We start from the raw sequence: 14,696 nt of genomic DNA on the forward strand, positions 1-14,696 counted from the left end.
GAAGCTAGAGACCAATTGAATGACTATCTGTAGTGTGTGAGAGAAAAGTAACTTCCACCTTAAAATTCTGTAGTCAGCAAATATATTTAGAGAATGATGGTGATATAAAGACAGTTGTAGAACAAAACATGAGCAAGGTTGCCACCTGTAGCTCTTAGGAAAGGAAATTCTGAAGGCTGTGCTTCATGTAGTAGGAAAGTGATGAGAGGAATAAAGGACCAAGATGGTTGTAGGTATAAAATAATCTAAAGTTACATTTACCGTATACTTCATGGGGTTAAAAAATGAGGGATTTAAAATACACAAGAATAATGATTATATATATATTGGTAGAGTAGTGATTAGAGTAAGTGCTTTCAGTGTGGATGGTCTGAGAAGAGACTAAAAATATTGATTAACTTAAAGTATGAAGGTGATTCCTAGTGTGTAACTCATTTCTATGTAGCAACCAATAAAATGGTTGTTATATAGAGATGAGTATATAACTTACAAGCTAGTAGAGGGGAAAAATGAAAGAGGGAAAAAGATCTTTATAAAATAAGGAAAGTAAAGAGAAAAACATAGAAGGGGAAGGATAAATAGAAAAATATTGAGATAATAGATATAACCCAAATATGTCAGTAATTACATTAAATGTCAATGGACTAAGTTATCTGCTTAAAGGCAGATTGTTAAACCGGTTGAAAAATGAAACCAATGTTGTAAGAGACCACACTTAAAGCATAAAATACAGAAAATTTGAAAGTAAAATAATGGTAAAAGTTACACCAGCCAAAAGTAAGCTGATGTAGGTGTATTAATATCTGAAAAGATTGTTAAAGCAGAAACATTGCTAGAGATAAAGTAACTTCATAGAATGAAAGTTTCACTTCAGTAGGAGGATAATTTTAAATTGGTATTTACCTGGGAAGTAAATGATTAAGCAGCCCCATATTTTAGGAAGTTAACACAGTTCCAAATAACCCATGAATCAATCAAGAAATCCTAATGGATCTTAGAATATAAGTGGAACTGAACACTACTGAAATAATAAAATGTATGGGTTGTAGCTAAAACAGTAGTTGGAAGAAATTGATAGCCTTAAATGTGTGTAGTAGAACGAAAGGCTGACTATTAATGAGAGAATCAACTATCTTAATAAGTTAGAAAAACAGCACAAAATAATCTCAGAAAACAAGAAAATAAAGAGCAGGAAGTAATAAAAAATCAAAAGTTTATTCTTTGAAAAAGACTCAACAGTGATAAACCTCTGGCAAAGTTAAGAAAAAAGAGAGCAGGTGCACATAAATATCAGGAGTGAAAAAGAGGACATAATTTTCTGTTGTGACATTAAATAGATCTTATGAACACCTTACAGGCAATAAATTTGTGACATGTAGAAGAAATGGACATATTTTTAGACATCTATAGCTTACCAAAAAAGACAAAAGAATGGTTCTATAGCCATTAAATTAATTGTATATTCCTAGAAAAAAATTGCAGGCCTAAACCACTTCTTTGATGAGTATTGCCAAATATTCAAAAAATAAATAATTTTGAACATAAGCCCTTCCAGAGAATAGAAAATGAGGGATACTCCTTAACTCAGTTTATGAGGCCAGCAAATACCTGAAACCAAATGATGATATGAGAAAGGAAAATTACAGGCCAATTTCACTTCGGAACATCGATGCAAAATCCTAAACTAAGTGTTAAGACAAATCCAGCCAAGATCATGATTCATCAGGACCTGGTCAGGCTTATGCTGGGAATCAAAAGTTGTTTTATACTAGAAAATCAATTACTATGATCCACCACATAATCAAATTAAAGGAGATTTAATCATGATGATCTCATTAGATGTAGAAAAAGCATTTGCTAAACATTCAACATCCATTCTGATAAAAACTGTCTTAACAAACTAGATATAAAGGGCACTTCATCAGTCTGATTAAAGGGTTTCTACCAAACATCTGCAGCAAACAGCATGATGAATCCTTGAAAGCTTTCTCTCTTAGACTGGGAAGGAGACAAGGATGTCTGTCATCACCGCTTTCAAGTCAAAACTGTTAGATAATGTTGTATATGTAGAAGATCTAAAGAACCTGCAAATTATTAGAATAAGAGCATTTAACAAGTTATAGATGCAAAAATTGCTATACAAAAATCAGTTGCATTTTTATATAGCAGCAACAGAGTATGAAAATTCGTAAAAGTATCATTAAAATAATACCAACAAATATTAGATACTTAGCAATTTAACAAAAGATGTACAAAACTCTGGAGAAAGTTATGAAGTTTTACTTAAAGACACTAAAGAAGACAAAGTGGTACTCCATGCTCAAAGATTAGAAGATTTAATTTGCAAATATCTTAATTATCCCCAAATGGTTTGTAGTTTCAATGCAATCTTTGTCAAAATTCCAAATTTTTTTAAATTTTGTATATTTTAAAATTTTATATGGAAGTGTAAAGGAACAAGAATAGCCAAGGCACTCTAAGAAGAATGATATAACAGCGCTTCCCTGCCTGGCAGGTATCAAAATGTAACTATAGTTATTAAGGTAGTGTAGCACTTTATTATATGGAGGCTTGGTTTATGGCCACAGTGGTGCAGCTCTGCAGTGGAGTAAGGACTGCTTTTCAACAAATGAGTCTGGGACAATTGGGTATTTTTGTGGAGAAAAACTTTGATACCTAGAATTGGTTGTAGGTTTCTTAGAGATTGAAATGTTAAAGGCAAAATTACAACAAGAATATAGAGAATATCTTGAAAATGTTGGGATAGGAGAGGATTTTTTTAAATAAGACACAATCAGCTCTAATCATAAAGGAAAAATGTGAATAAATCTGAATACATTAACATTACTATTTTTCACCAAAAGCAGTAAAGAGTAAAACTGCCAGCCTCAGAGTATGAAGAGATAGTTGCACCACATGTAATAGGCAAAGAAATAGTATACAGAACATCTAAAGAACTCCTATATATCAATGACAAAGGTGTAAAATCCAATAGAAAATGAGCAAAAAACTTGAGCAAGAAATTCGTAAATAAGGAAATCCACATCGTCAGTAAGATAAAAAAGAAAAAGTCTTCAGCCTCATTTGTAATAGAGAAACACAAATATAAATCACAACGAGATTATTTCCAGATTGACTAAGGAAGTTGACAATAGCAAGTGTTGACAAAGATAGGGAACCCTCTTATCCTGCTACTGGGAGTATAAATTAGTATAACCTCTTTGGAAACAGTTTGACATTCTCTAACAAGTTTGAAGAAGTTCATACCTTATAAATACTATTGCTCTGTGATGTGGTAGTTGAATACAGACTCTGCTGCCAACTTCATGGATTTGAAGCCTATCTTTCTAGTTCTGTGATGTTGAGCATGTGACTTTGTACACAAAAAGAGTAAGATTTTGTCTCTTCTACCCTACCCCAGACCCAAGAATCAATTTTTGCCCTCATAGGACTTTTGTGAGAATTAAATGAGTTTATGTGAAATTCTCAGAACAGTCCCTGGAAAATAATAAATACTATAAAATATTTGCTCTCGTTGTTATTGCTATTATTGTTGTTATTAGTATTACTTTACAACCCACAAAATTATTAGAAAATCTCATGCACTTGTGGAGGATTAGGATACTATACAAGAATGTTCATCCAAGAATTACTTTAGCAGCCCCAAACCAGAAATAATCCTAATGTCCCTCAACAGTAGAATGGATAAAAAGTTATTGACTAATAACACAGCAATGACACGGAATGAACTACAGCTTCTCATAGCTATAACACTAATTGAAAGAAAGAAGTCAAATACAAACACATACTATATGAATCCATTTGTACAAAGTTCAAAAAGAGGCAAAATGAAACAGTATTATAAGGAATACAGATATTAGTGGTAAAACTGTAATGAAAAGCAAGGAAATAACAGTCAAAAAAATTAGGAGGATGGTTATGTCCAGGAGAGTGAATGAGGTTGTGATTGAGAATGGACACATGGGGTCTTCTGGGGTCCTGGGTGGCAGTGTTTTATATTTTGACTGGATGATGTTTATATGAATGTTTATCATTATTCTTGACCCCCACCCCCCACAGCATGTTGAGCCTTACTAAAGAAGACTGCTTCACTACTGAGTGTGATGTTGGATTTTTAAAAATACAGATTACTGGGCACACTGCCTGAAGATTCAATAAAGTAGGAAAATAATTATTTTATTTCAATTAAGGATCAACCAAGGTTTTCTTTTAGCATAATCCAACTCTCCACAATTTTGATTTATTCATAACATTTTATGAACTTGTTCAATATGTAAGAACACAACTGTTTGAGAGGGAAAATAAAGATAATGGTTACTTTTGTGTTTGTACTTGTTGCTTTTATTTATTTTTTATAAAGCACTTTACTTTCTAGCCCTTGGCACCATTTTACATTGATATGTTTCAAATAAACTTGTTTTTTCAGGGAAAAACACTTGACAGTTGTTTACATTTTCTCTTTGGTCTCTAATTTATTCTTTTGGTAAGAGACTTGATAGAGGAAAGGGCAGAGGCCCTTTGTAACGTCAATTAGATTCCTACAAAATTATCGAAGAGGCTGGTAAGTTTATCTAGTCTAACCACATTTTTCATCCTTTCATTTTCAGAATTGATTTGATCAAGAAATGCATCTTGACTCTCAAGATTAGTGAATTTGAAACACAAATTCACTTATTCCAACTAGCATTGTGTTCTGAATATCTGTAAGTCTGACAGAAATGTGCAGAAATGCTGGGCTCGATTGGTAATTCTTATCAGCTTTAATAAATATATCATTTTTGTACAAATTTTAAGATTAACTTGTGCTATTTTAGCAAAGAAATAATAGAGTTTAATGCTAGATAACTGAAATAGTACACCCTTTTCAGGGTTTCAAAACATCTCAGAGCAAAAGCTAATAAAAGCTGAATGTTGAATAATTGTTGCTAAGCAACTTTAAAAGAATATCTGCATAGTAACGACACAGCTAGTGAATACTGCCACTCACATTAAGATGACTGAAAAAAGAACAAAGTACCAGGATACAAGAATAGTAAAAATTTAAATTTAAAATGTATATCATAATGAACTTGTAAGATAAGCTCACTCAAAAGCAATGTGATTTTAAAATATGATTAAATAAAAAGATTATGGTAAAAACATTTGAATGAACTGGATTTGAATTAGTTGATATTTTAAACCAACTTTTATAGAGTATGGAGGAGATGTGAGTTTTATCTCAAAGCTCAGCTTTATGAGACACATGAGGGCACCTTCTGCATTCTAGAACCAAAGAGACATCTCACATCATTTAACTCTGTTGCTTCAATCCTTCTATAAAGAGTGCAAATTCTATCAGGGCAGGAATTTTGTCTTGTTCTCTAATGTTTCTTCACTACTCAGTCACATTGCAAGAACTCAGTAGGAATTTATTGAATTAAATAATAATACCTACAAATAGTCTATCAGTCAGGGTCCATTCTGAAGAGAGAAACCAACAGTAATTTGAATATGGAAAGTTTAGTATAAAAAGTATTAGCAGGAAAGTAACTCTAAAGATGTATGGAAAACTCTAAAGGATATCCTAGGGCTGAGGGAGAGTCCCCAAGGAAGGACAAACTTGGAGTGAGGGGCCCTTCCCAAGATTGGGATTCAGAGTTCACTGGAGAAGGCGTAGTTGCAGCCCACGGGACAGTAGAGAGGTTGGCTGTGTTGCCCCGGCTTGAGCTAGTCTGTATTTGCTGGGCAAGCAGGAAACTACCCTCTGGTGGGTGTGCTGAGGCTGGCAGGCAGGCACACAGAGTGAGTCGGGGCGTTGGAAGCCTACTTGTGGGCAGAATGCCACAAGGCCTGGGATGCTCAGTGTCCATGTCAGGAGGGCCATGTGAAGTGATCACCGGTCCAGGCCAAGCTACAAGCTTGACAAGAGACTATACATCCTGGGCGTGCAGCTGGGTCAGAATACCACTGGATCTCCCAAGACGTGCTGCTGACAGCCATGGAGCAGGACCAAGAAGCACAAATGGCAGCAGACTAGAATCGGAGAGAGAAATCCCTCCTCCCACAATAACCTTCCGTTGACAAAGCTTAATACCGGGCTCACTGCAAAGGAGAAATACCTAAATCTCCATTATCATAGAGCTGATAATGCAGGATGACTTTGGAGAGGAGAGGAAATAAACTGACATCTAGCACATTATAACTAACATAGAATGCTTATCATATGCCAAGCACTGGGATTTACTCTCCTTTAAACCTCAACTTCCCTATGAGTTGGGTTGCCATTACTTTCTCTATCTTATAGATGAATAATCTGAAGCTTAGAGGAATGAAATAACTTGCCAGACGTCAAATAGCTGATAAGTGCGAGAGCTGGGATCCACTCTTTGAGTGTGCCCAGCTCCTGTGCTTTTAACCACTGCACCATTATACTTATTCCTAAAGGAAAATGTAATTGAAGGGGTAAAGGTGATAGATTGGTCCCCTTTGTGTCAGCACCTATTGGTCATGTCCTCATCAAGTGGCCCTTTAGACACTTGCTTTCCAGTGATCTTACCCTCTCAGAGGGTCTCATGTTGCTGACAGGCTTCTCAGCATTTCTTTAGGCACCTCTGAATCAACTCCTCCTAGATGATAGCCCCACACTGGTCACTAGTAGTCATGCCAACAAATAGGGCACTCCCCACTGAAGCCCCCCGATGCAGGGTGACACTGCAGATGTGGCTGTGAATGCTAGACAATGGCAACTCTCTCATAAGGAGGAGACTGTGTAGCAAATTTCCTGAGGTCACTAGAATAGGCTATAAATCTGAACACAAATTCAGGAATAGAGAGAAATGCACCTGTTTACTCTAAGAACCACACCAAGCATGCTCACATTTTGTTCTTAGAATTTTGGCCTTAGAATTCTCACTCCATTCTCTCCCTGGGAACTCCATCAACTTCTTTGGCTCTCTGTACCATAGTTTGAGGATTCCAAAATCTCCATCTCCAGGTCAAATCTCTTTCTCTCAAGCTCCATATCTCTGAATCCAACCACTCTTAGATGTTCTAAGAGCTAAAAGGCCACAGTTCAAAATGGAGCTCATTTGATTGCCCTAATCTTGATTACCCTCAGTGTTTGGGCTTCCTTTTATGAATTGAATCACCCAGCTATCATTACCAGAGACTGAGCATCATCCTTCTTTCTCACCTCCATATGAAATAAATTCCTTTCCCTCCTTCACCACCTTTATCCAATCCATCACCAAGGCCTGTTGATTCTAGCTACTTAATAGCTCTTATATTCATTCAGTTTTTTTCTATCAACACGTTCACTTCTTCAGTTCAAGCCACTGTCTCATTTGGATTTCTGCAATGCCTTCCTAAGTGCCTCTGGTATCGACCCCTCCAACCTATTCTCCAGAGTGCAGCCAGGGTAGTTTTTCTCAAATCTAAATCTGGTTATGTCATTTGCCTGCTTTAAACACCCTTCAGTGACATCTTATTGAGGGTAAGTCCAAACTACGTAATGGTATCGTAATATGCTTTACGATCCAGCCTGTCCTTATCTTTTGTATCAGTTAGGGGCCAGTCAGGAGACAGAAACCACACCAGTCATTTTTACTGGAAGAATTTAATGTAAAGAATTGATAACTAGTTTTTGAAGAACTGATAAAACTGATAAGAAGTAGAAATTGCATGAAGCAGCTATAATTCTAGGGCTGGAGGAATAAGAAAAAAGGTTGAAATTATTAAATTTAGAAGCCTAGAGGTGATGCCCTGGGCAACTGAAGCTCAGACCTCCACGGAGAGGGCAGTGGACAGTTCGTGCTGGCGTCTCTGAGCTGGAGCACGTTGAGGCTAGTTTGCAAATGTTGGAGAATAGGCTGCCACTTCTAGAGCGAAGAAGTGAGGCTAGGGTGACACTGATAGGATAGAGAACAAATAAGAAGCAAACAGTAAGTAACAGGAAGGAGCAAGCCTCTTCTTCCCCCTCCTGTCTGGTGGTTTCCCTCTAGCACCCCCTATTGGCAGAGGCGAGCAAAGCTTTCTGGCAAAGCTTTGTTCCAGAGCGATTTGTGGCGTCCCAGCCCCAGCCTCACAAATCATGGCAGGGTGCATTTGAAGCTAAGAGACAATAACTTAATAAATTGGAAAATCCATCCCTTTGGCTACTCAGCACACATATGCATCCTTTCTATGTCTGTCTTCCAAACAACAAAACAACTGTGTTTTCACCCACAAAGGCAACTATCCCTTGTACAAATAAAGATATTCTCATCCTTTTCTCAAAACGAGGAGCCCAAAGTTTCAACAATAGATGTATCCACCTTCATTAGTAGTCACACTATTTATCTCTGAGCTATAATAATTATTCCCCAAATTCAGTTATAGTTCCACCTGAATATTTGGTCACTTAAAGATTAAATTGTAAATTTAACTTCCAACAAAATTTATATAAAGTAGTAAGGGGAGAGATGTGAGAAAAAAATAAATTTGTATTTACAAATACAGAGACATGCATACATTCATATAACGAGAAAGAAGAAAATATATATAGCCGCTTAGTCATTGTTTCTATAACTAGTCACCGGGCCATAGTTTATATTCCCAGCTTCCTTCTTCCGCTACCCATTCCTTCTTTCCTTTGCTCTCAGCCATAATTTCAGCAGATCAAGATTTTTTTTTAACCTGGTGGGATATTCTAAACCTTCATTACTGAAGGGTCTGAATCTTCAGTGGACCTGCCTTTTTTCTCAGAGAAATCTCTGGATTCCAAACATAGTCGTCTCTGCCCCAATAATATCAGCAAATTAATTTCCTTTTAGTAATAAGGATCAATCATCTCAGCCAATAGATTAAGCTCATCTTTGCCTGTTGGATCAGTAGCATGAGGAGTCCAAAGTGGCCAGGTTGTAGTCTCAGTTTCCAATTCAACAGAACCATCCTCTGATGGAAAAATTAATTCCTTCTAAACTGGAAAATCTCCAAGTTGTGGGGACAGGAAGCAAAAAGTCTGCATATTGAGGGGAACTGCATGCACTTCCATATGTTAAGTTAGTTATCATGGAAAAAACTCTGCTGCCATAGCTTGCTGCTCACACCTATGATGCTGGAGTCTGGACAGTACAAAGACACTGGAGTTGCCCCAGGAAAACCAGAGACTTCTTGAATTATGCCTACTAGAGGCCTTGATGGCTTTTCATGTGGCCACATCACCTGGTGCTCACTTCTGTCTCCAAGTGGCACACAGGAGGATCTGCTTGGCAGAGTTTCAGTGTAAGGTCACCAGAGTGGGATTCTAGTTTGGATTGTCATTCAAACTTTCAAGGCACAATAGGCTTACCCAGTGCAATGTTTACTTAATTCAAGAAAGACTCCAGAAGATGAGGCCGCCTAGTGGCACAGCAGTTAAGTTCACATGTTCTGTTTCGGGGGCCCGGGGTCCAGTAGTTTGGATCCCAGGTGCAGACATATGCACCACCTGTCAAACCATGCTATGGTGGGCCTCCCACATATAAAGTAGAGGACGATGGGCACGGATGTTAGCTCAGGGTCATTCTTCCTCAGCAAAAAGAGTAGGATTGGTGGCAGATGTTAGCTCAGGGCTGATCTTCCTCAAAAAAAAAAAAAAAAAAGAAGAGAGAACATCCAGAACAACAGCATCACAGAGGCCTTGGATGCAGTTGCTGATGTCACCAATTACATGCATCGGGCATGTTTTGGTCACAAGAAATGAAAAGCAGCTGAAGTGAATGTGGATCACATCAGCATAGAGAAGCCACAGCGTTTAGGATTCCTGAGCTTAAATACTTTGCTAATCACCTAGCACCCCAAGGGTCATGTGCCAAGCTCTCACTCTTCATTGCAGCTTCAGGCCATAAATTATCAGTTATACGACAACCAGAACAGTTTACTTAGGGACAGTTTTGTATCCCTCATTTAACCACAATAGATATTTCAAAAAGTTTGGCTAAGGATCAAATTGTGCGCAAGCATCTCTGAGGCTGGGGTAAGATTTACAGCCCAGCAGTTAATTCTTTCTTCTCCAGGTCACGTGTAGAATCCAGGCTGAAAGGGCATCTGGGAAATGCTGTTTTAGCTGCTCCAGCATCTATGATCCAGGAAGCCAAATCAGAAGAAGGGGGGAATAGATGCTGTGTAGACCAGAACACAGTATTACCACCCTGTCTAACTGTGTAAAGGCTAACAATTCTTAGCCTTGGAGTCTGACAGTGGGCCTCTAAAACCATCTGCCCCAAGTTGGTTGGGGTATACTCACTTGGGTTTCCACCTTCCTCATCTGCCACAAGAGAGATCTGGACTGTGCTGCTTTAGTAATTAGGCTAGCTGTAGCATTATATAATCCCCATAATATGGGGCAAATCTATTCCAAATTCACTGAGCTTCGCCCCACGGAGGACACATAAATAGAGAGGCTGTGCGTAATTGATGCCTTTACATTAAAAATCCATCCCACGTCAGAACCTTAGCTCTTATGGATTGTGGGGCTATGTTCAGATTTGTGAAGTATTTTTCCTGCTCTTATGCTAATGGGGCTTGCATAAAAGCCAGTTGACTTTAATTCACATTCATAATATTTAGCTTTACAAGCTTAAAATCTCTAAGCATACTTTTAATTATTTCAGATACGTTTATTTCAGGAAAAATAATTTTTATAAAGAAAATAACACTCCATAAAAAATATTGTGTCAGGTGGCATTCAGCAACTTTTGAGGCAAAAGGCAAAACTGCCTCAATGGGACCTCAAAGCCTGGGGAAGAGAAGCATCAGATCCTTCAGGCCTAAGTCAAAATCCCTAAGGGAACGTGAGTTTACAACCAAAAACAAAACAGAAAATCAGTGCTTGAATATCAACGATGTCACCACGTAACCATTTATTTACTCCCTTGGGATCTTTCCGTTTGGCTTAGCTTTCCTCACAAATTTGTTGATTAAGGCCCTACCATAGGAATGGTAAAGCTCTATTCATTCCATTGCCTCTTTGAATGTATAAACTTCAGAAAGACATTGCAGGGGCATCATGATTACAGAAGCAGGACTGAGAGAGATGCTTTCATTCAATTCATTTCGAAATTAAAAATCCTCTCACTGACAAGTGATTTGGACCTCGCTGAAATGGTCACCAAAAACCTACAAGTTGGTTAAGCATATTTTTACAACTTGAGTGGACTGAAACCTAATTGTGCCAAGTCATTTAGTGCAGATTACAGGGATAACTGAGAAGAAATTAAAAACAAACATGCTTTGGCAAAATCTGAATATTTCTCAGAGACACTATTTTCTGCCTTTGAGAGGGTGTTTGGTTTTGGAAAATAATCAAGTGTGGCAAACACAGTGGACGGTTAATCTGATAACACAAATCACTTGTTATAAAAATGTTGATAATAAATGGACTGATTTCCTGTGCAGTTGAAAACAAGTTCTATTGAGGATGTGGACACACGATTGATGAAGCTCATACGTTGTGAATTTTGTGTTCTGATTTTTGCTTTCACAGTTCTTCATGTTCCACCCTAATTCCCAACGCTCTCAGCTTTGACACTAATAACCTAGGTTATAGGTTTTAGATTATTTTGTTCTCAAAATGACCTCCAGTTTCCTCTTAGTTTTATAGCAATATTATGATGGAAGAGACCAGCACACGTTCTCACCTGAACAGTTCTGAGAGGCTTTATTGACGGGGGATGGAGAGAGTGTGGGGAGGCCAGAGTAGCAGAGGCTTCGAAGACCCATTTGAAACCTCAGCAACCTCTGGGGAAAGTAATTACAAAATGAGTCCCTCCATTGGTCAACGTCTGTGGCATAAAAACACGTCACCAAACCCTCCTGAGCAATTCAGGTCCACTCCTTTTACACTCAGAAAGTGATCAGAGATCCAACTGTGATGGCTTCAGCAAGTCTGGGGCTGAGCAAATATTTCGTGTTTTATACCTCTGGCCCCAAAAATGTTATCACAAAAACGATTCTAATATATAGAAGATGGCAAGTTCTTATTGCATGGTGTCTTGTCCCTAATGAATTAAAGGAAACACCGAAAGGAGGTGTTTCAAAATGGGCTCAAATAAAAAGAATGGAGTGAGCAGCAGCAAATAGAAGTGGTAAAATAAATAAAATTGGGGAAAGGCTTCAAAGTACAGCCTAAAAACTTGAGGTTGAGCCTGGAAGATGGTGGTGTGGAGGAAGGATTCAGAGGAAGAACATGCCTTTACCAGTTTATTTCTGTTTAAGCATTGTCCTGATACTTGCTTTGGTGACAGAGGAAAGACAGAAAGAGGTGAAAATTAATAAAGAGGTCTATTATTACTATTATGTCAGAAGAAAATGACAAGCCATTTCATTTGTCAACTACAGAGTTAGAGTGAAAATAGGAACATTAACTCAAGATGGTTGGTTCATCTGGGGAGGAACACCGAGCAGGTCCCAGCAAAAAGATGAAACACTCGTCTCTGGGATGGTATTTGAGGAGGTGAGAAGAGGTCTTAGAGATAGGGTTACCAGATTTAGTAAAAAGCAAACAAAACAAACAACACAACAACAAACAAACAAAAATAGGACACAGTTAAATTTGAATTTCAAATAAAAAATTATCTGTGTGTGTGTGCATGTGTGTAGTATTTTTAGTCAGTCCCATGGACGTACTAAATGAATCCAATGAACATACTCAGTTCAAATTTAACTGGGTATCCTGTATTTTATACCAAAGAGACCTGGGACAGCCCCTAGGAGAGCATGGCAGCAGGATGGACTGTGCGAGAGGAGCCCGACACTCTGGAACTATTTCTGGCAGGGAGGGAGCAACAGCTGAAAGAGGGCGAGAGGAGGAGGCAGAACTGGATGCCCTTGGAAGATGCTGGGTTTCCTGTAATCCTGAAGCATGCTGTCCTCCTGTATGACGGCCATCCTCTGTGGCTGGAGGCATAAAGGACAAAGTTGCAGGAGAAAGGAGTTCTTTATCAAGCATCTCAAACTTAAAAAATAATTGGGACTGGGTAGTCAACAAATGCATGTGAAGCTACATGATTGCTCTCATCCACTTTTCTGGAAACATGAAGCTTTTTCTGGTTGAGCTTTCATTTTCTCATTTTTTAAGAGATGTGAATACCAAAAAATGTCTTTCTTTCATAAGAAAAACAACAGAGCACACATGATGCTAAATAGCAGATGTTGAGGAGACAGAAGGATTATGTGAGGACTAGGGGCGTCCTGTCTGAAGGGGACAGTATCAAAATCCACAGAATGCACAACACAAAGAGGGAACCTAAGGTAAACTATGGAGTTCAGTTAATAATAATATAAGAATATTGGCTCATCAATTGTAATAAATGTCCCACACTAATGCAAGATATTAATAATAGGGAAAACTGTGCATCTGGGGAGAGGGTATATATGGGAACTCTCTGTACTTTCTGTGAAATGTTTCTGTAAACTGAAAACTGTTCTAAAATAAGCATATTAATTTTAAGAAATGAGTTTTGCTGCTAGAAAACTTTGAAATTCACTGAGGTTTTAAAACAAAATTTTACGTGAAAATAGAAACTATCTGAAAATTTTAAAAGTAATTTCACATTTATTTTGACTTTCAGCACTCAGAAAAGTAGGATTCTTGCTTTCCTGAGAGAATAGGTCATATTGCAAGTAAAAGCCTTGCCTTGTTACTCAAAATGCGGGCCGCTGACCAGCACCGCCTGGAGCTTGTTAGAAATGCAGAGTCACAGGCCCCTAAGGAAGCACAAGCATCCTGCATCAGAATCTGCCCTTCAACAAGATCCTGGGGTGGTTTCCATGCACATTCAGTTTAAGAAGCGCTGGTGCAGCAGTCCGAAACACCGGCGATGATATCAGATGGACTTGGTATTGAGTCCTCACTGCCACACTCCTTCTTCTAATTCTGCCCTGTGGCAAGTTCCCTAACGTCTTTAAGCCTCAGTTTTCTTATTTCCAACACAAGGGGAGTGAGAACACCTACCTCAAGGGTTATTAGCAAGATGAATGAGCTCATGCTTGTACAGCTCGTAGCACGGTTCTGGGCAAATAAAAAGTAGTCAATAGAGGTTGAGGATTGACCTAACGACATCTAACAACATCAACATTGGCAAACATCTAGGAAGAATTTGAATTTAGGTTAGAGTTTGCCTCTTTAACTTCCAAGATAATTTTTTCCTAAGAAAGGAAGGAAAGAAAGAAGGAGGGAGGGGAATAAGGAAGGAAGGAAGAAAGTTCTTATCCCTTAAGGGATTAAGCATGCGAAAATCACTCCTCAGATAGCTGTATTGTTCCCTTCTACTTGTGGAAATAATTGGCATTGTTCTCTTGGAGCTCTGAGTAAAAACCAAAAGAATCAACCTGCTCCACATTGACACCACAGAAAGCAACTCATTTAGCTCTCATTTAGTCCAAATGACTCCTTGTTAGTCAGCTACTCCATTTGACTTCCCTTTTACAGAGAAGGAAGTACAAGGGTCCTCTTCGAGTCCTACTGAATAGCAGCAAAAGTGCCCGTGTGTCTCAGCACTGGAACCTGTGACCTGGCCCTGGTGCCTCTTTTGGACTCTACTATTTCTAGAAGACATTTAATGCTAAAATAATTTCCTTAAGGCGGACAGTTTAGGAAGTAGAATTGTACCTAATCTACACTGGACTTAATTATAAGAAAAGGGCTTGTATTAAACATGCCTTTTTCTGTTCTGTGT

Source organism: Equus asinus, chromosome 1 (genome assembly GCF_041296235.1).
Source record: "Equus asinus isolate D_3611 breed Donkey chromosome 1, EquAss-T2T_v2, whole genome shotgun sequence".
NCBI lineage: Eukaryota > Metazoa > Chordata > Mammalia > Perissodactyla > Equidae > Equus > Equus asinus.